The sequence below is a fragment of the Balaenoptera borealis genome (assembly GCF_965194805.1).
Source record: "Balaenoptera borealis genome assembly, chromosome: 8".
NCBI lineage: Eukaryota > Metazoa > Chordata > Mammalia > Artiodactyla > Balaenopteridae > Balaenoptera > Balaenoptera borealis.
The window spans coordinates 113,035,069-113,057,868 of NC_138865.1; the positions used below are offsets into that span (position 1 = coordinate 113,035,069).

Sequence of the window (22,800 nt, forward strand, 5' to 3'; positions counted from 1 at the left end):
TTTTCACCATTGAGAATGCTGTTTGCTGTGGGTTTGTCGTATATGGCCTTTATTATGTTGAGGTTGGTTCCCTCTATGCCCCCTGTCTGGAAACTTTTTATCATAAATGGGTGTTGAATTTTGTCAAAAGCTTTTTCTGCATCTATTGAGATGATCGTATGGTTTTTCTTCTTCAATTTGTTAATATGGTGTATCGCATTGATTGATTTGCGTATATTGAAGAATCCTTGCATCCCTGGGATAAATCCCACTTGATCGTGGTGTATGATCCTTTTAATGTGTTGTTGGATTCTGTTTGCCAGTATTTTGTTGAGGATTTTTGTATCTATATTTATCAGTGATATTGGTCTGTAATTTTCTTTTCTTCTAGTATCTGTCTGGTTTTGGTATCAGGGTGATGGTGGCGTCATAGAATGAGTTTGGGAGTGTTCCTTCCTCTGCAGTTTTTTGGAAGAGTTTGAGAAGGATGGGTGTTAGCTCTTCTCTAAATGTTTGATAGAATTTACCTGTGAAGCCATCTGGTCTTGGACTTTTGTTTGTTGGAAGATTTTTAATCACAGTTTCAATTTCCTTACTTATGATTGGTCTGTTCATATTTTCTATTTCTTCCTGGTTCAGTCTTGGAAGGTTATACCTTCCTAAGAATTTGTCCATTTCTTCCAGGTTGTCCATTTTATTGGCGTAGTGTTGCTTGTAGTAGTCTCTTAGGATGCTTTGTATTTCTGTGGTGTCTGTTGTAACTTCTCCTTTTTCATTTTTAATTTTATTGATTTGAGTCCTCTCCCTCTTTTACTTGATGGGTCTGGCTAATGGTTTATCAATTCTGTTTATCTTCTCAGAGAACCAGCTTTTAGTTTTATTGATCTTTGCTATTGTTTTCTTTGTTTCTATTTCAGTTATTTCTTCTCTGATCTTTATGAATTCTTTCCTTCTACTAACTTTGAGTTTTGTTTGTTCTTTCTCTAGTTCTTTTAGGTGTAAGGTTAGATTGTTTATTTGAGATTTTTCTTGTTTCTTGAGGTAGGCTTGTATTGCTATAAACTTCCCTCTTAGAACCGCTTTTGCTGCATCCCATAGGTTTTGGATTGTCATGTTTTCATTATAATTTGTCTCTAGGTATTTTTTGATTTCCTCTTTGATTTCTTCAATGATCTCTTGGTTCTTTAGTAACGTATTGTTTAGCCTCCATGTGTTTGTGTTTTTTATGTTTTTTTCCCTGTAATTGATTTCTAGTCTCATAGTGTTGCGGTCAGAAAAGGTGCTTGATATGATTTCAGTTTTCTTAAATTTACTGAGGCTTGATTTGTGACCCAAGATGTGATCTATCCTGGAGAATGTTCTGTGGGCACTTGAGAAGAAAGTTTAATCTGCTGTTTTTGGATGGACTGTCCTATAAATATCATTTAAACCTATCTGGTCTATTGTGTCATTTAAAGCTTGTGTTTCCTTATTAATTTTCTGTTTGGATGATCTGTCCATTGGTGTAAGTGAGGTGTTGAAGTCCCCCAGTATTATTGTGTTACTGTCGATTTCCTCTTTTATAGCTGTTAGCAGTTGCCTTATATATTGAGGTGCTCCTATGTTGGGTGCATATATAGTTACAATTGTTATATCTTCCTCTTGGATTGATCCCCTTGATCATTACCTTTTGTCATTCCTTGTCTCTTGTAACATTCTTTATTTTAAAGTCTGTTTTATCTGATATGAGTATTGCTACTCCAGCTTTCTTTTGATTTCCATTTGCGTGGAATATCTTTTTCCATCCCCTCACTTTCAGTCTGTATGTGTCCCTAGGTCTGAAGTGGATCTCTTGTAGACACATATATATGGGTCTTGTTTTTGTACCCATTCAGCAAGCCTGTGTCTTTGGTTGGAGCATTTAATCCATTCACATTTAAGGTAATTATCGATATGTATGTTCCTAATACCATTTTCTTAATTGTTTTGGGTTTGTTTTTGTAGGTCCTTTTCTTCTCTTGTGTTTCCCACTTAGAGAAGTTCCTTTAGCATTTGTTGTAGAGCTGGTTTGGTGGTGCTGAATTGTCTTAGCTTTTGCTTTTCTGTAAAGCTTTTGATTTCTCCATCAAATCTGAATGAGATTCTTGCTGGGTAGAGTATTCTTGGTTGTAGGTTCTTCCCTTTCATCACTTTAAATATATCATGCCACTCTCTTCCGGCTTACGGGAGTTCCCTCGTATGTTATTTGTCGTTTTTCCATTGTTGCTTTCAGTAATTTTTCTTTGTCTTTAATTTTTGTCAATTTGATTACTATGTGTCTTGGTATGTTTCTCCTTGGGTTTATCCTGCCTGGGACTGCAGTCAAATCCTGCTAGCTTTCAAAGTCTGATTCTCTAGGAATTCCTCCTCACGTTGCCAGACCACCACGTTGGGAAGCCTGACATGGGCTTCACTCCAGTGGGTGGACTTCTGTGGTATATGTGTTCTCCAGTTTGTGAGTCACCCACCCAGCAGTTATGGGATTTGATTTTATTGTGATTGCAGCCCTCCTACTGTCTCACTGTGGCTTCTCCTTTGTCTTTGGATGTGGGGTATCTTTTCTGGTTAGTTCCATTGTCTTCCTCTTGATGATTGTTCAACAGTTAGTTGTGATTCCAGTGCTCTCGCAAGAGGGAGTGAGCGCACGTTCTTCAACTCCGCCATCTTGAACCCTGTTCATTTGTTTTAAAGGAAAAATATAGGATTTTGAAGAAAAACATATTTAGAAGACCCCAACCCGGTTTAGAGACTCAGAGAAGGCTTAGTTTCTACTACTCCCTAACAAGAACTTTCTGTCCTAGTTAGACTGGTCTGTTTTCTTTCTTCAGGAACACTTGATTAATTTCTGCCTCATGGTTAATTTTTTTTTTTTTTTTTAACTACAAAAACGTTCTCATACTATTTTTTGTACTGTACTTCAAGGTAGGTCATGTTTCAAAGCTTCCCTTATCCGGATGCTATTTACCTCCTTTAGGATACCTGATACCTCCCTTATCTGAATCAAAAAACTTATTTTTTGTATCACGCACTTGCCTTTTATTTATGTGTCACTTATTGTAACTACATTATATGTAAATTTGGTAGTGTTATTTTACTGTTTATGTGTGCATGTCTGTCTTTCTAGTGAGATTATAAACAGCTTGAGGATATGTCATGTCATACATATTTCTCTGTCCCCCAGAGACTCGTACAGAGGTCCCAGGTGATTGGCATGTAGAAGGATTTTAATAAAGATTTGTTGAATGAATGCAGATTGACTTTATAAGCTAAATAATCAGGGTGCTGTCATAATCAAACTTTGTACATTTGACCATGAAAAATCCTTTTTTCATCATAATGTAAGCTTTCTCTGATTCCCACCCCATCTCCCGCCCTTTTGGGTAAATATATTTGGTGTTTCAATTTCAGCTAGATATGACTTTCCAGCAGTTCTTCTAGGACTTGCAGGATTGTAAATCATTGTATAAGTGCAGCCCATAAAATCTCTCCTTTTCTCATTCTCTTTACTAAAGTTTTCTATCTTCTATATCTCCCCCACTTTAAAAGTGGAATCTTCTTTTATTCCCATCTTTCACTTTTACATTACATGCTCCATAACATTTGCAATATCTGGAGTTGTCTTAACATTTCTGCCACACAGTCCTAGTTGTGGCCTTTGCTACATTACATTTGGTCTTTTGTATCATCGAGAATAACAACTATTGAACACCTATTATGTGCAGGGAATGGCACTGGGCACTGGGGCAGTTTGCTGTCTTGTCAGATTCATCCTCAATTTGACTATCCATGAAAATTGCTCTTCATTGTTTGCCTTCTTCCCATCCCCACCAATACTTTGGTTAATAAATTGTCTTGTTTAGAGTTCGTCATCATACACAATTGCAGCTGACTAGTTAGCAGCTTTAGATTCCATTCAGTGGCGATGGTTGTTTCTTGGTAGTGGAATGAGAGAAAAACACAACGGAAAGTGGACAACCGTACTAACTCCTTACTGATTTTGCCACCATTATGGCAGATTGTTTGTGATTTGTGGAAATGGACTCTCTTTTATCAATGGTTGACTATCAGTTCTTTTTTCTGGATGGAAGTCATTAGTTAACGCAGCTCAAGGATTTGTCTGAGAAGAGCAGCACATCAGTTAGAATGCTAATTCACTCAACTGGCAGCAAGCACAGTGAAATGACAGCTTGGAGGGGGGTAAGAGGAGTGTCTGAAAATGGCAGCAGATTGGTATTTCGAAAGGGGAAGGAAATTTCATAATGATGAATAAGAAAGATGACATTTGGTGCTCACATTTAGCTTGCATTGGATGTCCATATAAGGGTCAGTATGCATAACCTCTCTTGATTAGGCCTCCGGCTGCCCAGCAGCTGACTGGGTGTATACCCTTCAGACTGTAACCAAAAGAAAGGCCTAGATAATTAGGCCAAGTTGAACTGCAGGAGGTAGCCAGCTTCTCTGCTGCCTTTTGTATATTCATGACCCAGCTTGATTGATGGAAGGACAGTGTTTGGTGACATTGTCATTTGCAAGTTGAAAGGTAGACTACAGGCTGGAGCCAAGATCAGATGTGCTTTAAAGAGTCCTACAATAAACTCATTTGGATTCTGATGATGTTCACATATGCATTTCTTTGTTTCTTACTGTTTCTCATAGACATCTGTTAATTTGTAGAAATTAGCTTGGTTGTTTTCAGTTAAAACCTCACACTAAGTTATAGGATAGTTTTGTTTAAAGAGTTGTACAAAGTTGCTAGTGATATAATGTGTGATGTGGGTCTTAGATGTTTGCATGTGATATTTTCACTCATTTCTTATATAGGGATTTAAAATATATTTCTTGAACTGATGTACATCACCAGAAGGAAGCAACTTTTTTTTTCCAAGAAAAAAGTTAAATGAATTTTCTCACATTTCACATATTTGAAAAATCTTAAGCACTGTTGTCAAAAGGTTTTCCCAAGAATATTGTTTTTGTAAAGGTATTCTATTCTTCATCAGAAGGTATGTGAATATCTGAGGTTCACTTTCAATATTATGATTCATGCAAAAGTTCTTTTATTCATTCCCATGTCTTTTCTGTTTACTCAAAGAGTTGATTAATTTCAGACTTGTGGCAAATGAGTTGAAAATACTAAACAAAGTTAAAATCCTAAAACAGAAACAAGAGTTTCACCTAAGGAACATCTTCAAAATGTTGAACCTAAGTTATCATAAATTATTAGAAAAAGGAATACCATATTCTGTTGATTGAAAAAGATAAGAAAAGAAAGGGAAGCAAGGATGCTTGTGAAGGATTTTTGATGTACCTGTTTCATATATATTAAGCTACTACTTAAATCTATCTTTTAAGAAACACCACACAGATGTGAACACTAGTTATTCTAATTAATTTTATTTTTCAATACTTTCATTATTACACTGCTGCTTTTGGAAGATAGAGTTGTTCTGTCATTGCTAAATGATCATCAGCCTGAAAATGATTTGAATACTTTCTCTGAGAAGTCCTTACATGTATATTTTGGATGTGTTACCTAACTTCTGTTAGTTACCATAACTTCAGATAACATAGAGGTTCTCTGTAAGCTGTAAAGTGCTGTATAAATGTAAGTAGTAGTAGTAGCTGTTGTTGTTGTTGTCATTATCATTATTAACAACAAATCCCAGGTAGTTGTAACAGATATAATGGTTGTAACAGATGAAGTGGTCCTCCCATTACATTTTTGTCAACTAAATGTGACTGATCAGGTATGAAACTTTTTGTGAAAGCAAAACAGCAAAGAAAGACTTTACCAGCTCTTTCAGTTATTTTCCATATTAATTATCTGACTTTGCTCCTCCCTACCAAATGCTAGAAAAGACAGTGTCTCCACCTGACAGAACTGCTTTTGTAAAGAAGGTTCTGGAGGGTGTTGAAAACACATTCTGATCACTACAGAAATCATGCATACTCCTTTTAAAGTCATTTTAGGCTTAACTGACATTTGACATAAGCATCTGAAATGTAGTATCTGTCTGTATAGTATTCAGAAACTCTTGGCTGTAACTGGTGGTAATTATTTCTAAATCAAACAGTTATCGTTTAGCAGAAAAAGTAGTAATATATCCAGAATGTTAGTGAAAATGTCACTTTTCTCACTTGAATCATATCTCAGGATTTTCAAATGCTGGATTTTCTTTTGGACTTTTCTTATTAGAAATTAAAAGCAAGGTGTATGTTTTTGTGAAATAAGATAGAAATAAAAAAAACTTACTGAATAGAAACAGTTCAGAAATTTTCAAAGAGAGCTGTGCCTTCTTGAACCAAATTTAAATGTATATTTTTCTGCTACAGAGCAATATTCTTAATGTGTTAGTTACTGTTCTCGTTAAGTCTTTTCAAAAACTTAAAGGTATCACTTTGTCAGGATATTCTGGGTCTTTCCAGTGATAAAATAAACTTGACACTTGTTCTATGAAGGCATCTTCTCCCTGCTTATCAGCTCTTCAATTTATGGCTGTGTTTTGAAATTTGTGCCTGTGACTCCCATCTTTGTATTTACTCCAATTAACACATAAACCCTAATTAGCCAGATCAAGGGACTTGGGAGTCCATAAATGGAAAGTGACATGGCAGAGCTTGGCAGCTGGCATCAAGGCAAGGTGACAAAAACAGGGAAGTATCAATTAGATGACAATGATGGTAAAGCTATGTGTTGGGATGGTAGATTTTAACAGCTCTTTGTGTCACTGACTGCTGACTCTAGGACAAGGGTATAGGAATCAGTTAGGAAAATGACAGCTAAGTTAAATTATTGAACTTTAGGTAAATTTAAAACACAATGATAATAAAACCTGAACAGCATTTAAATTCAATTTTGTATCATTACCACTGGCAGTAAATTACACATTTCTACCAAAATCAATTTTTGTGAATTTCCCTGTAGAATGATTTAGTTTCCAAATTTTCAAATTATGTTTAGTGTAGAGCAGTTCTTATTTGAGTAGTAATGCAAGAGTCCAGAATTATAAATTCTTAGGAGCCTAAATCTCCTAACCAAAAATTTTTGAGGGGACAGGTGGTCCAAATGGGTGGATTTGGGAGTGGAGTATCCATGATCACCATTAAATATTAACTAAGTTCCAGACTGCAGTTTTGGATTACATATATAATTCAACAGGGATAAAAGTTAGGACTTTGTAAACATTATTCCAGTTTTAGAAATCTAATATTACAGAAAAAGACTTGTGTCTTAGTTGAGGAGTGTTATCAGGCTTTGTGCATCTCTCATTAGTTTTGAGAGTAACAGAAGTTAAATATACAAGAACTGGGCTGCTTTATTTAGTTTTGTGGTTTCAGGCATCTGGTTTCTAATATTGGTCCACTCTTCAAGTGGATGGCTGGGTATTTGTAAAGAAGGTTCTGGAGGGTATTGGTAACACACTCTGTGATCACTACAGAAATCATGCATACCCTTTAAATCTGTTAGAACCAAAGGATGATGGGGTTTATTTTCTTCTCTTAAGAATTGGTCAAAATTGTGATTTGAATATATGTCACCAATTAGATATTAGAAAGTGGAGTGTATATATGTAGTTTTTTTCATTTTGGATAGCCAGTGTCTCTGTAAGCTTTCTTGGTTCTTTGCTTGAATGTAGACATGATCTGTAGTTATTTATTTAAGTAGTTGATTTTAAACTTAGACTTTTAAAACTGTGAAATTATTTTAGTTACCACGTACCCCTGTTACAAGTACTGCAGAAAATGGGGGAAAGAGCTCTTATTTGAAAAGTCGCTGTTCTAGAGGACTATTTGAGACATTAGAAATCTGCCAGAAGGTCCATTAACATAAATGTTTAACTCAGACACACAAACATGTACCGAAATGAAAATGTTTCACGCATTAATTTGCTGCAGAAGGAACTAACATAACAATTAGAACAACATTCTGCCTACTTAGACTTAAATTTCCTAGGGCAGTTATAATACATAGCGTTGATATAGTTTAAGTTTTTTTTTTTAACACATACAGTAGTTTATTCTGTTGTTAAAATGATTTCTTCTGTTTTAAAGCATTCAAACACAGTATACCCTAGATAACTGGAAAGAAGTGTTAGGAGTATAATTTCTAGACTAAAATTTGGAATTTTCCTCATCAGATCAGGGTCTATTAGAAATACTTGGAAAAAAACAATTTCTTTTTCTAGCTTTGCAAAGGAATGATGTTTATATTTTGTAATCGTGAAAATACCAGGTGCTGTCATGAAAAACAGGGAACCCAACTAATACAAGAGCAATCTACATGAGGCTATTTTGTTTGCTTGCCATTTTCAATCATTTTTGTCTGTGGTACTTTTGTGGCAGAGCTGGTAACCTGCCTTATATGGAACACCCTAGCAGTGACTAAATTTGTGCTATAGCTTTTTTACACCAATGAAAGAAATTGTGACTTTTGAAATGGCTTCTGTTCCAATTGTGTAGCCAATTCATTGACTTTTTAGCACGCTGATCCCAGTTGCATGGTCATATGTTGTAAACCACATGGAACTATTTCAAACTGTGATGGGGGAAAGTAGCAACTGCAAACATTCCTCCTTGAAGCAAGTGGTTGTCCTAAACTGAGCACTGTAGAATAAAAATGGAAACATAAAAATAGCAGTTGGAAAGATAAAACAGCATTTATAGTACTAATAAAACCGTTGTGGCTTCCACAGGAAAACATGCTTTGTAACCTAATGCTTACCTGAAAGGACTGTCGAGTTTCTGAGAGTTATAGCTGTTTTTGTAAGAGAAGCACAGAGATTTGCTTGAGGGCTGAGTGATAGATTCGCCTGCCTGAAGCATCCCAGTGTGTTTATACATGGCTTGTATGGCAGCTTTCATAAGACATTTACCCCATGATTTGCGATGAGCTTATGTGTGAATAATTAATGGCAATTAATCCTTAATTACAGTAATTAGGCAAGTCACAGGAAATTAAGCTGCAGCTGGAGAAGACCATGCCTGGGAAGAGAGGATTGGGGGCTGCGTGAATGTGCCATTTACTGACAGCATTACTAGGATGCGCAGCATTCAGCAGCTTTGGCATTTCTATTGGCAGCCTTGGGGAGGACAAGAGTGCTCTGCATTAGAAGCGATCTATAGTTGTCTACAAGAGTTTTAAGTTCAAGTGCCAAAATGTTGTGTTGCATATGGTGATTATCTAAGTTTATTGGTTGCTATAACTCAAATGAGTATAATTGTTTTTGGCTTGATAACAGTGACATTAGAAACAGGAGCTTTTATGCATTCATAGGTTCTATTGGCTTGAAACATGATGCAACTTTTAGAAACAATTCATCCAGGTCTGCAATTATGAAATAGATAATGTAATTGTCTAGAAATTAACTGAGAAAATTTCAATCAGGAACAACAGCAGAACATACAGTATCTTGGTTGAGAAGTTAATTACTTTATTACTAGTTGCTTTGCCCAGTTAAGCATTGTAGTACACAGTGTGCAGTAAATATCTATTGAATACATACTCCAAATGTTAAAAAAGCTGAGATTATAAAAATTTTAAATTATTCACATTAAATGTTAACAAAGTTAATGCTTAAGAATCTACAAGGGGTATCTTAAAAACAAGCAAAGCAACCGTTCGATAGAGAGCAGCACTGCCCTACAAATCCTTGGTGAGAGCTGTTCATGGTTCCCCATTTTGGAAAATATGACTTCTTCCATTATCTATGTGGAATTTTAAAATCACATGGCCATTATATATCTAAATTAAAAAGCATGTAGAGAAGTTAAATTCCAATATATTTTTCACAATTAAATACAGATTTGAGCATGAGAAAAGCATCTTCATCTGCCCAGTGAATGCTAATGCTTATCATTCATTTTTCTCTGTGAACTTCAGGGCACAATAGAAGTTTGGCCCACATATTCAGCTTAGGTCTGATATTAAACTTATCTAAACTATTCATTTGTTACAGTCATTTATACAGCTTAATATACAGTTTGTCCAGTCATTTATACATTTATACAGCTACTTTAATATCTGGGTACTTCTTGATGCCAACATCCTATTGGGAAAAGGATGCACTTGTCAGATAGTCTAAAGTAGATAAAAATACATACATGGTATTTTTTAAAAACAGTCTATATAATTTAGTTGGAAACATTTGTAAAGGCTTCTCCGTCTTTTATACTAACAGAGAAACTTAGGGTTTTTTTCCTATATAATTTGTGAACAGAAATATTTGGTACAATAGGCTGTTTTGGTTATTAAATGTTAAATATGCAAAGCTTCATCTTTCAAGAATTCCTTTTCTAAGACCAAACTGACGGAGAGTGAAGTTATGTGAACATATATAGATTATTGCCTTCTGTACTTCTGGTTCACTTCAAAGAGAAAGTAAGTCACAATATCCTAATAATGGTCTTGATTTTACAAATGATTTTTCCCCTTGAAATAAGCAACACATTCATTTTAATATGTAGAATCGGTTTGCTAGCAGGGCGACAGTTTAAAAAGGCTTCCAACTGTGACACAAGTGCAACCATATTGCTTCCTATTACTCGCTAAGGTAGTTGTTTAGAAGAGAGAATGTTCTCCCTGGAAATGTTTAAAGTGCTGTAATTTTATTTAGGATAATGAGGATTTATAACCATTTTGCCATATGAAAACCTGCCTTTAGACAGAGTGAAATGGGTTGTTTTGGTTTTTGAATGTTCTTAACTCTAGGGTGTGTGTGTGGGTGTGTGGGTGTGTGGGTGTGTGTGTCTTACAGCAGTAAGGAAGTGTTTACATTGGGGATTATGCTGGTTTATTCTATATGTTGGCCTGTGTTACATATTAAAATACTAAGTGATACTATTTAAGTTTGGCCCATATAAATGTTTACATTTCTTTGTGCATGGGATTTCTCCCTATTGAAACATAAGAATAAATAAAAAGTCTTTGATTTTGTTTCTACAAATAATTTTAACAGTGACTGCTAGGTATCCCTAGGACCCTGAGTCTTTACAACTTTGCCCATGTAAGTTGTATTAGAGGAAGTTGTTCTGAGTGATGGTCAGGTAGATAGTGCACAGGGAGATAGCCTTGATAGTGCAAAGAGGGTCTGTGCTTTTAACGGTAAGCATGACATTTATGTAGTGTGTGTTAACATTAAAAATTAACCTAGTAAATATAAATTTGACTTATATTACTAACACTATATTCTATAGCACTGTCTCAAAACCCACTGTGGAATAGTTTATTTAGGCCTCTGCCTCTGATATGGGAGGGGGAAGAAAGGAACAGAACAGTTAGAGATTTTTATCAGGTTTTTATCTCTTCACTGAAAATCTTAGCTCTCAAAACATTTCTAATTTCCCTCATTTGAAGGTTCAAACAGTTTCAAATTACTGCCCATGGATTGTTCTTGACATCCCGAATGGTAAATTTGAGCTGTGGAAATGCTGGAATGTATTTTTGTGCTTTTCCTGAACAAGGGAATTCAATGGGTAAATTACAGTCATTTACTGGGAGTGTAATTTACTGAGAGCCTTTAGGCAAATGCAGGAGAAAGGACAGCAGCAGAATGGAAAAAACAGCATAAAAACTGTTTTGTGTATTTTTTCCCTTTTCTCATTAAGCATTTATTCACATAAGAGTTTTATGAATTAATGGATAGCCCTACAATTAAGACAGATAACCTTTATTCATTTTCACCACTGATAGATCAAGTATTTGAAACAGTGATTGCCATGTGAAGATTACAACCTGACCACATTTCTGAAATTATACTAGTTTATTTTGCATTTAAATCCATGTTTGTTTTATTGAGAATTAAAAAGGGGTCTGTTGCTCTGTCTTCGGAATGATTACATATTTCACTAATTCAGATTTCCACCATACCAGCAGTTCAAACAATAAAAGTTTTAAATTTTCTTAGTGGACAAATTAGTGAAAAGACTTTTCATACTTTGGTCTTGAAAAGTACTATTCTACTATGGTCACATACCACAGATAAATCTTATTTTAAAAAGAAAAAGACCTAGACCATTTTGGTTGTATGCATAGTTTTAAGCCAACACAAGATAACACAATCGTTTTATTAAAGGTTAAAGAGAAATTTTATGAAATTGTCAACTAATTCTTTGTCATATAAATATATAAACATTTGTGGTAATTCTTATAAACAGTTCTGACCAATTCCTTTCATGAAAAGCAGTGTGCTCTGTAGTAATTGCTAAGCAAACAGAAAGCTGTGTTGCAAAGTGGTTTTGTATAGCATATTGTAATTTGACACTTAAGTTGTGCCCTGCATTACCCTGTGTCATAATTGATGGCTAAAGAAAAGCACATGCTATGCTAATCATTTGTTAGAATAGCTTGTTAAATTGTGGTTGCCAATTTAAATAAACTACGGAATACTTGTCTGTATTTTAAGGTTTTGTAGCCTACAGTTTTAAACAGTCATTTTGAGGCTGTTTTTTAACTTTCTGTGGCATATGCACAGTTCTGCCTTTGCACACAAGGTCAGCATGTTTGCCAATTTAATAGTATATTATCAAGAACAAAATCAATGAGCTGAAGGTTTCACATAGTATCTCAAGGGACTTCTGTTTATATTTCACTGTACTGATCCTAAATTTTGTGTCCTTTTAAAAACATCAGGATTGATATTTTAATACATGATGTTTTAAGTTCTTAAAAGTAAAAGGTTCCAGAATTAGAAGGCTAATTTAGTTATTAGTAGAAAGTAAGGGTGAACTTATATTTATCAAGCACAGTGACTGGACATAAAGCAGCTTATGTTAATATAGAAGTTATTAACTACAGAATGCCAATAAGAATTTTAGCACAGTAAAATGAGATTCAGGAGATAAGGTTACTGTGTATGATCAATTTGTGAGTTCTCATTTTTTTAATGTAGGAACTTAAACTTGTTTTGAGTCAGTTATATCAGATAAAGAGAGGAACCCAAACTTGGCTAATGTTGATTTACAATTGAGAGTAATAGACGTCTATCACCTCTAGTAAAAGAACTGAAGCATATGAAGGAATATGTGCATTTAGACATAAAAGAAATGTTACTTCTGTGGAGAAAAATGATTTAATGTTCAGAGAAGGGTTATTCATTTTTAAGAGATTAAAAATGACTTGAATATAATACCTTTAATTTGTAATAATGGTCTGACGGCTGCTTCCTGTCTAATGTAAACCTTTTGATCGGCATGTCCATTTTGATCTCTTCTGTCATGTAGTGTATTGAATGGATAAAGGTATTATTTTCAGTTATTGTACATATCCTTAATTAAGCCAGTAAAGACATGCAGGCGGATTTAGTTCTCAACCACTTAATAGACAAATATGTATAAGGTTATTCTGTGGCCTACAATTGACCCCTTTGTGTGGAGGAATTCCCTGAAAACATTCAGGATTAAGTCACTCTGTTATATGAGAGGAGAGGTGGCACACATGCCTTACAGAAACAGATAACTCTCACTTGATGGCATTATTTGGGAAGCCTAAGATTTGATAGTCCAATTTTGTTGTTGTTCCTTAACAACACCAAACACAGATGCAAGTTGAAATTTACAATATCCTCATTCTTACTGGATTTTTGGGGTCGGTTTTCTAGTGTATTTTATTTCCAATCCTAAATTGTGTAGAAATTAAATATTAGGAAAGTTTTGGATTTGATTGCTTACTATTATAAAAACACATAGAGCCTTAATGCAACTAATAATTTGTTCATAAATTTATAATGCTCTGGTTCTTTAAGTCGAACTGAATTTAAGTAACTAAATGTGTACATTTGAGATGTAAATTCTTAATTTTTAAAATAATATTTTTAGTAGGCCAGTATACTGGTCTAGAAGGTATAGCAGGATTTCCTGCTAATTTAGGTCAGGCAACGTAAGACTTGCAAAGTCACATTCTCTCCTCTTTTGGAAAAGAGAATATATCCAACATGGAATATTCTGGATAATTATGAATATAAGTAAAAAATACTTTAAAAGATATGTTTTGGTGTAAAATGTGCTTTGCAAGTTTACTCATTTTTTTGACTTTTAAGTTTTGTTTCTCATGGCAGGTTATGGAAAGAAAAACAGTCAATGACCACAGAGTACAATAAAATGTCCTTAACACAGTTTGACTGGAGGTAGAGTAGCAGTAATATAAATCAGGCACCTTATTGAAGGGCTCTTGAGCATCCCCAGAGATATCAGCCTTATTTTCAGTTAAGTTGTGGGGTCGTCGGAATAGCTCACTGACCCGTGGAGAGGTGTCTCTTGGTCCAGGTCTCTTCCTCCCTGGTTGTGGGGTGTCGAAGGGAGTCTGCACACTCGTGGAGTAGTGCGCGTTTACACACGCACGGCCCAAGCCAAGGCTCGCTTGGCTGCTTACACGCAGCAGCCTCACTCTTTTCAAGTCCCGAGTTTTGCATAAATTGGTGTTAGGAACCTAGTTCCTAAAGAATCTAGAGAGATAAATAATGGATGTGTGGCAGCTCAGTTTAAGCCCGAATTTTCTTTCCTTAGTAGTTTTTGTTCTCAATCACCTTGATGAAACAATCTTGAAGCCGCTTCACTTTCAGTGGCATTTGGAATGAGTCCCTGACAGGCTGATTTTCCACCCCTGTTGTGATGCTGCTTTCTCTAGTTAATATTCCTGTGTAAGTGTCGCACAAAAGTAAACCCAAAGAGCCCGCCATGACATAGAGGCTGCTCCATTTACATTAATTATGCAGTCAGGGCGGTGAGAATTCGCTGTCAGCCGGAGGGGCGGGGGCACGCCCCTGCGGGGAGCAGGGAGACGGCCGGGCCGCGGGGCCTTCCAGCGCGGCCGCAGGAGGGGGAGCCGGGATCGCTCCGGCCGGCGGGCCGCTGCTCGGCGTTCGGAGAACAATGGGCGCGTCCCGGGAGCCGCGGGGTAGAGCGGCGCGGCCGCTCGGAGCCGCCCCCTGCCCACGGCGGTCCCGGCTGCGCCCCACCGAGGTGGCCGCCCGGGCGGGCTGCAGCCTAGGAGGCCAGGGCGTCTTCCCCGGCTGCCCGCAGCCGGCCTTGTGCCTTGGGGTCAGCAGCCCGGGACTCAGCCCTGCTCCCGAGCTCGAGAGTCAGTGCCTTTCAAATCCAAACCTGAAACTTGGTTTGAGGCCTGGAGACCATAGTGACTGATTTCCTTGATTGCAAGTATCTGGGCTGCTGCCTACTCAGGTATCTCAGAGGAGGACGGCAGAATCACCATATGAACATCTTTCACTGATAGGAAAAAATTTCGAACCAGCTGCAAAACAAGGACACCCTGGGAAAATGGTGGATAAGAAAAAAATTAACTCTCTAACGCCTCACCATAAATATGAAACATCATTCGGGAGGTTTCCCGCCGTAATTGGCTCTGAAACATCCTAACTTAATGGCTGTTTTTCAATGGGAGATTGAATTCCGTAGGGAATTCCATAGGGAATTTAATTGTACAAACATTTGTTGAGTACCTACTATGTCCTAGGTGATGGGAAATTATTACCTCATTACTGCTGTATGGAAACAATTTCAGAACTTTTAGATTATTGCCCTTTCCAGGGTTTAAATATGGATACCCTAGAAAAATTGCTCTTCTTGTCACCACTCTCTGCCCCTTCCCCCCACCCCCGCATCCATTTCCCTAGTGACTTGGCTTTAGTCAGGAAGCATTGGGGATGGTAGGGAGGATGAATGTGCTTTTTCCACTTTTAAAGAGTATCAGTAAAGATTATTGTACAGAATTTCTGCAGTGTTGTTTATGTGCCTCATTGTGTGGACTTAGAATTGTATGCTTTCAAGGAATGACTAGCCAAATATCCATGCCTGTAGAACAGCAGAACACTGAGAGATTGGAAAACATTAAAAAAAGGATGATTTGAAAAGCCTTGCCCCAGTTTTAGATTTGCAAAAACAATTCCATGGTCATATTTTGTAGTTTTCTTTAAAATAAAGGACTGCATGTGCAGAATTTCATGAGTAATCATGTCACATTCAGCCAGGAGCAACCACACTGAAAATTTTTCCAAAAGCAACTAGGCCATCCTTTCAAGGCCATGTGTAGTTGCCAGCCATGATGATATTTAGCTCTATTGCAGCCAAAGTCATAATTTCTGAAGAAATCAATGTAGTACCTTTATCACTTTCTTTATTTCTTTAAATAAATAGATAAGAAGTATTACTTTAAAAATGTTTAATGCTCTCTTCTGACATTTGTTCAGAAGAGACACTTGGACTTGTTCCAAAAATGAACTATTTTTGAAAACAAATGTCATTTCTCCCTTGGCCTATAAGGAAAAAGTTGATCCCTCTGTATCGTACATATTTTTAAAGTCACTTCTAATTGCTTAAAACAGTACTGTGGATGATTTTTTCTCATCTTAAGTGGAAATGTATAAAGATTCAGTTTTCTAACATGAATGTTGAATCATATGAAATTGCTGGTATCTGACCATTTTTGACAGTAAAAATGTCAATTTCATGTGGTTCAATCAAATAGATAGAAAGTATTGATAACATATAAGTGAAATGAAAAAGCAGAAAAGAAAGCACTTAGATACAATCACTGTGTATAAATGTATGCATGTATAAAAGATTGCAATTTGATGTTTTACAAATAGAATCAAATGTTCATGGAGTTCTTTTTTCCCCCCATTATATTGTTTGAATTCACGATGGAACAAAAAAAGCTTGTTTTCTTTTAAGCCTCGGGAAAGAACATTTCTGTTCTTTAAAAACAGCAAAATTGAAAACATATACCAAACTTAGTGATCTATGGGCCCTTGGAATTTTAACTGTGTGTATCTTTGTATTATTATCGGTATATATTCTAAATATAAACATCCAAAATTTTGTTTTTTGACCCTGTTTCCATTCCACTTGAGTTAAGGTACTACTATTATATGCATTTCATCTTTAATTTTACCTGAATCTAATGGGAGCTTCCAAAATTAGACCTAGAAATCCAATCAGCATTTTAATTGGAACTGTATTTACCAGTATGGCTCAACTTTTTTTTCATCCACTCAGAACAATTTGTATCATAAAGTTATTTACATAATGGTTTGCTTTTGATGCTATCATCTGTGAGATTTTTACCTCTGAGATAAATTTCCACAAATAAGTTAATTTTAAAAATCAGAATGCAAAAGTGATAAATTATGAATACACTTATTTTAAAAATATTTAAATAAGATACAAAAAAAATCATATTCTTAGTATCATTAGCTTTGACATCACTGTATGGTGCCAGATTATAATGATATGAAGCTTATAATACTATTTCACATTTTTATCCACTAAATAAAAACCTGCCCTGTGTTTTATTACAAAGTAGGTGGCCTGAAGGAAAAATATACGTATTCTTTCCTTTTGGTATAAAATATGCATTTGGGCTTCTCATTTCATCCCCAATCTGTGTTATTCCTTAAAAATGCAGAACTGCCTGAAGTCCTCTTTAATATTTAATTCAACAACTTTTTAATCTGTCATTATGCTGTGATGAAGTAAGCATCAAGTGTCGCTGAAAAAGATTAAATTATACTTGGAAATAGGAATTGAAATGATTTAGGGTTGGAGGCTGAATATTTGCTTTGCACAAGTAATAATAATAGTAGCTTGGGTGAAGAAGGGCTTTGGTTTGGCTTTAATGTCTTTGCCTTGCTGTGCTCCCCTGTGGCTCCCCCTGATTTACGCTGGCATTACTGAGCTTTATTTTATTTAAATGGAGGTAGAAAGTGGAAATTACTACACTACAATACATTAATTACGCCATATTCTTTCTTTGTACTGATTTTCCTTTTTTCTGTAAACATCATAAACAATGATGCAACCTACCCAATATGGATAGCATCTGTAAGCAATCCTGTAGTTCTTGTTAACAAGCTTATCTTAGAAAGGAAAGGCAGTAATAATTAATATCCATCTATGGAATAGTGAAAAGCAAAGGAACATTTATGCTTTCCCTTTCATAGGGGAGGATGTCCTGCATAAGAATTAGCTGTGATAGTATGTGTTAATACTTTAACCACTGCATTTTACTTCTTGCTTTTAAAATCTAGACTTTAATCTGTGGACTATTTTGTTCATAGGGACAAAGGGACAAACTTTTAGACTTCTAAGTGACTCAAGAATGTTCAACAGGTGACAGATACTAACCTTTTTGGAGTACTTGGTTTCTGCATATGTTTAGATCTCTGTCATCTGGAAATCTGTTCCGTGGTCTCTGGCTACATGAGCATATTTTTAATTAGTTCTGTAGCTCTGCCTACACGAGGCCAAAGCAATCAGTTAATTTAGCGGAGAAAACTAATTGAGAAATTATTTGATCAAGTGCACAGAAAGACCCCGTGTGGTTGTTTGAAAGAATGATGCATTTCATTTTTACTGTTATCCATGTGTATTGGTGGCTTATATGTGTACTCTGGCTCATCATTTGTAATGAATGTCTTGAAAACATACCTTCACTTGTCATGATTTGGCACGATGATGGTCCTTCTCAAAATAAGCCTGGATATAGACTAAAATTTTGATGCACAGCACACCTGTTGGAATATGATCAGAGCTGTATTCACTTCTAGGAATTTGGTGTATCTGTAATGCAGATTTCTACTTCCCTGGCATCATGTCCTATCATGCGACAACAAAAAAAAAGAAAAGACCTCGTCTTTCCTTTTTTTGAAACATTCTAAGTGAGAATGTAAACTTATTGCAGTAAATTCAGTGTTATCTATTATCTCTGCAGAAGTTTTAAAAATAAAACTGGCAAAAAATTTTTTTAATTTATTTTTTGGCTGCATTGGGTCTTCGTTGCTGTGCGCATGCTTTCTCTAGTTGTGGCGAGCGGGGGCTACTCTTTGTTGCGGTGCGCAGGCTTCTCATTGCGGTGGCTTCTCTTGTTGCGAAGCACGGGCTCTAGGCGTGTGGGCTTAAGTATTTGCGGTGCGTGGGCTCAGTAGTTGTGGCTCGCAGGCTCTAGAGCGCAGGCTCAGTAGTTGTGGCACACGGGCTTAGTTGCTCCACGGCGTTTGGGATCTTCCTGGACCAGGGCTCTAACCTGTGTCCCCTGAATTGGTAGGTGGATTCTTAACGATTGTGCCACCAGGGAAGTCCCTTGGCAAAGTGTTTTTAAGATTACAAAGTTTTAGGTACCCTTTTATTTGTTACCCTTTCATTCTTCTATCACTATGGCTGCATAAGTTGCACTAAGACTAAAACACCTGGAAAAAGTACCAAAGGCATTTTGAAAAGGATATATTAATTTTTTTCAGAAACGATTTTTTGTTGGTAGCTTGAGTTAATTTTATGCCCTGCCTAATTGAATTCCCTCAGTATTTAGCTCCCTACTTTATCAGTGAATACCTGAGGTGTGGAGGGTGGAACAATTGTGTGAGTATCATTACACCCCTTTCATTATCATTAGATATTTGAAATTAATGTTCTGTTGTTTTTGATAGTAAATTACCTCTTACCGTTCATAAATACATATGTAGAGGATTAGGTTCACAGATTATTTACGATTTAGTGTTTTGATCTAGGATAACATTTTAAAATAGTTTTTTAACAATTGATTAATGTTTGCCTACATAATGCTGTTCCTATTAAGATATGCATTTGTCAACATGTGCCTTTTTGCTCTAGCACAAGACTAGTTGCCTTTCTGAAACCTAGTATGCTTGTAGGGTAAAGTAAATGCATGTCTTTGTAGAAGAATAAATAAAAAGAGCAACCTGAGTCAATAAGCGGGTTCAATTCATGCCTACAGCCATGGCGGACAGCTCATTTTGTAGATGTGGGTGTTTTGTTTACATTTATAATGCAGCTTTATTTAATGCTGACAGATATAGCTTGTGGCAAATGATAGTCAGAATGTATGAGCAGTCATAATGCTTCTGTCTTCTCATAGTGTGCTGCTGAAAATAAGCAGTTCACCTCTGTTTTTATTGAGGAAAGGATATGAGACAGCTATAGCTTCGTGAGGCTATTTATTGAGTTGTTTTACTAGCTGTGAACATGCCGCTTTATAGCAGTTGTGAAAATGGACTTTGCTAGTGTGTGGGAAAGGAAATAACATTGCAGTATACAAGGGTAGTAAAAAATCTCTATAAATAATTTTTCAGACTGAGGAATATTCTCATTTAAACAGGCAGAATGGGTTGTGATTTTGGCTAGGTGTCAGTTTCCCCAAAAAAGTCACTAGGTTGGAATTAATCATATAACTTAGAGGAAAATTTTGATTCTCTAAAATTTAATTAGGGTGGAGCTTAGGAAAAGTTGCTCACATACCTACCGGGATTTAGCACAGCATTGTGGTGACCTTTGGGGCTTGAGGATCTATATTAACCATCTTAGGGGTAAAAATTATAAAATGTACAGTAGGCTGCATGTATGTGTGATAAGACATACCTGTACCTGTAAGCTAACAATATGTTAATACTATGTTATTTAAGAATGTACGTCTGACACAGAGAAACCTATATTCATATATTGTTTATACTGTAATAGAGAATTCAGATGTGTAAGTAGCACACAAACGATGGAAAATTCTTTAAATATTTGTATTGTGACTCTAAAGATTTATTATTCAAAATAACTAAGGGAAAGTGACAAAGTAACCACAGAATTTGAATTTGCATTATTTCTTTCATCCCTGGGAAATTATAGGCACTCACTACACCTGGAGCTTTTTACTCTCCAACCGTTTTGGTTTTTACACTAGTTTCTTTTTTCCTCCACTAAATCTGCCCAGGTCTGCTAAAGCTTTTTTTTTTTTTTTTTAATTAATGAATTAATTAATTAATTTATGGCTGTGTTGGGTCTTCGTTTCTGTGCGAGGGCTTTCTCTAGTTGTGGCAAGTGGGGGCCACTCTTCATCGCGGTGCGCGGGCCTCTCACTATCGCGGCCTCTCTTGTTGCGGAGCACAGGCTCCAGACGCGCAGGCTCAGTAATTGTGGCTCACGGGCCCAGTGGCTCCGCGGCATGTGGGATCTTCCCAGACCAGGGCTCGAACCCGTGTCCCCTGCATTGGCAGGCAGATTCTCAACCACTGTGCCACCAGGGAAGCCCTGCTAAAGCTTTTTGATGTACAGTTATTTGTTGGCTACTGTAATTGTGATGGATATAATACTTTTTATTCTTAAACATAAAACAGAGCATACATATTTGAAAGTTTTATTACTTTCCTATTTTTATTCAAATGTTCATCATACAGTAGTGAGAAGGTACACAAATAATATTTTCATGCATGCAAAATAATTTAGAAAGCAGTGTGAATCTCAGCAGGTGTTTCTTCCATGTCTGTGCTCAAATTTCTAGGGAACACTGAATATTAAATTGAAATAACCTCCCTTGATATTATGCAGCTAAAGTTCAGTTTAATTCTCAGATAAGGTTTTCTTGGACGCATATCATTTTCTTCTCAAGTAAATAAAAATCAGACTATTTAGATTTTAGTACTTGCTACTTTACAAAGTAAATCAAAATGTTGCAAAGTACTTACTTATTTCTTTTCCTTAGTGCTTTTATTAAGGCATTTGTGTTACCACTAAATATATGGATTATAGGGATGTGTAAAAATGTTCTTATTTCCTTCTCCACTGGCTGATGAAATGGGTTAATCTCTCTATAGAGCTATTTCCTTAATTCACCACCTGTTTTCAAATCCCTAGTAACTGACAAGGTAAGTGAAGAGGTTCCTCTGTGTGTGCCTTGTATACCTATTTCACAGAGAGAGAAACCTAGAATTAAAAAATTAAAAGTCTTGAATTTTTTTTTTTAAGGGAAGTTGTTGCACATTACTAAAAAGCTGCCATATTTAAATTATCATTCAGCAACCCAATTATTTCACCAACCAGGCCTCCTTTCAATGGAAGTTTTCAACTCAAAAGGGCATACATCTATATAAAGTACAATTTATTACCTTTTTAAATGCCCATTTCCTTCCCAGCATATTTTAAGAATATGATAGACATGTAACTAATGCAAATTTTATATATTTTTGATTTAGAAACAAAGGAATTGATTTTATACTTAGAAAAGCAAATGTGGGCTTGGCTATTATGATTAGAATGTCTCAACTGTATATAAGTAATCATTTATTGTTTAAATACAGAAGAGGCTGTAACAAAATGCTGTCAAGAGCCATCACACTCATTAACCTGCAAGCTAATTAGCCTCCTCCTGCCTGATTGCTGACAAGTTCTTCAGTCTGAACCCATTGCTGTTGTGTCAGCAGAGAAGCACAGAGTGAGGTAGAGGAGGTCTCCATTAGATGTTTGTGAACAAAGTCTCTGCATTAAAGGTTTGTTTTTTACACTCTAACAAATGTTAAAGCATTCATATCCCCAGCTATAATTAAATTGGCAACTCTTAATTACTGTAATTAGTATATTAACTGTTTCCTTTCCTGTTCATTTATAATTGATTTCAAGAGATTACATTGTAATTTAATGTGATTTTAAAAATTTAATCATTGTTTAAAAGGTTTCAGTAGTTAAACGTATATCTAATTGCTATTGAATATTTGAAATAATATGCATAAAATCACTGAAATGCAGTGTCATGTCAAAACCAGTACATATGGGCTTTATATTCATATGTCCTTTTTTTCTGTGCAAACATGGCATTCATTCCCCATTAGACTTTTTCCCCCCAGTAGGCTAACATTTCTAAACTAGGTTGCAAATTATTATTGGAATGATAGAACATTTTGCAAATGCATCTTAAAATATGAATTCATTAATTCATGGAGAACTAATTCATTTAGAATAGCTTCTTGAGAGCAAAAAACATTCATAAGTTATTTTGCTTATTATATCATCCAATCA

At 35.9% G+C, this 22,800-nt stretch overlaps 1 protein-coding gene across 4 annotated transcripts in view; it reads left to right on the top strand.

Moving 5' to 3' along the window:
• PBX3 (PBX homeobox 3) overlaps window positions 1–22,800 on the top strand; it is a 222,909-nt gene that overhangs the window by 115,120 nt on the left and 84,989 nt on the right. Inside the window, exon 3 of one of the 4 annotated variants that reach the window (XM_082403323.1) lies at window positions 22,086–22,274. The exons of the other annotated variants lie outside the window; for them this stretch is intronic. The gene's annotated coding sequence lies outside the window, so the exon portion shown is untranslated. The remainder of the gene's footprint in view (window positions 1–22,085; window positions 22,275–22,800) is intronic. 4 annotated transcript variants of the gene reach the window in all.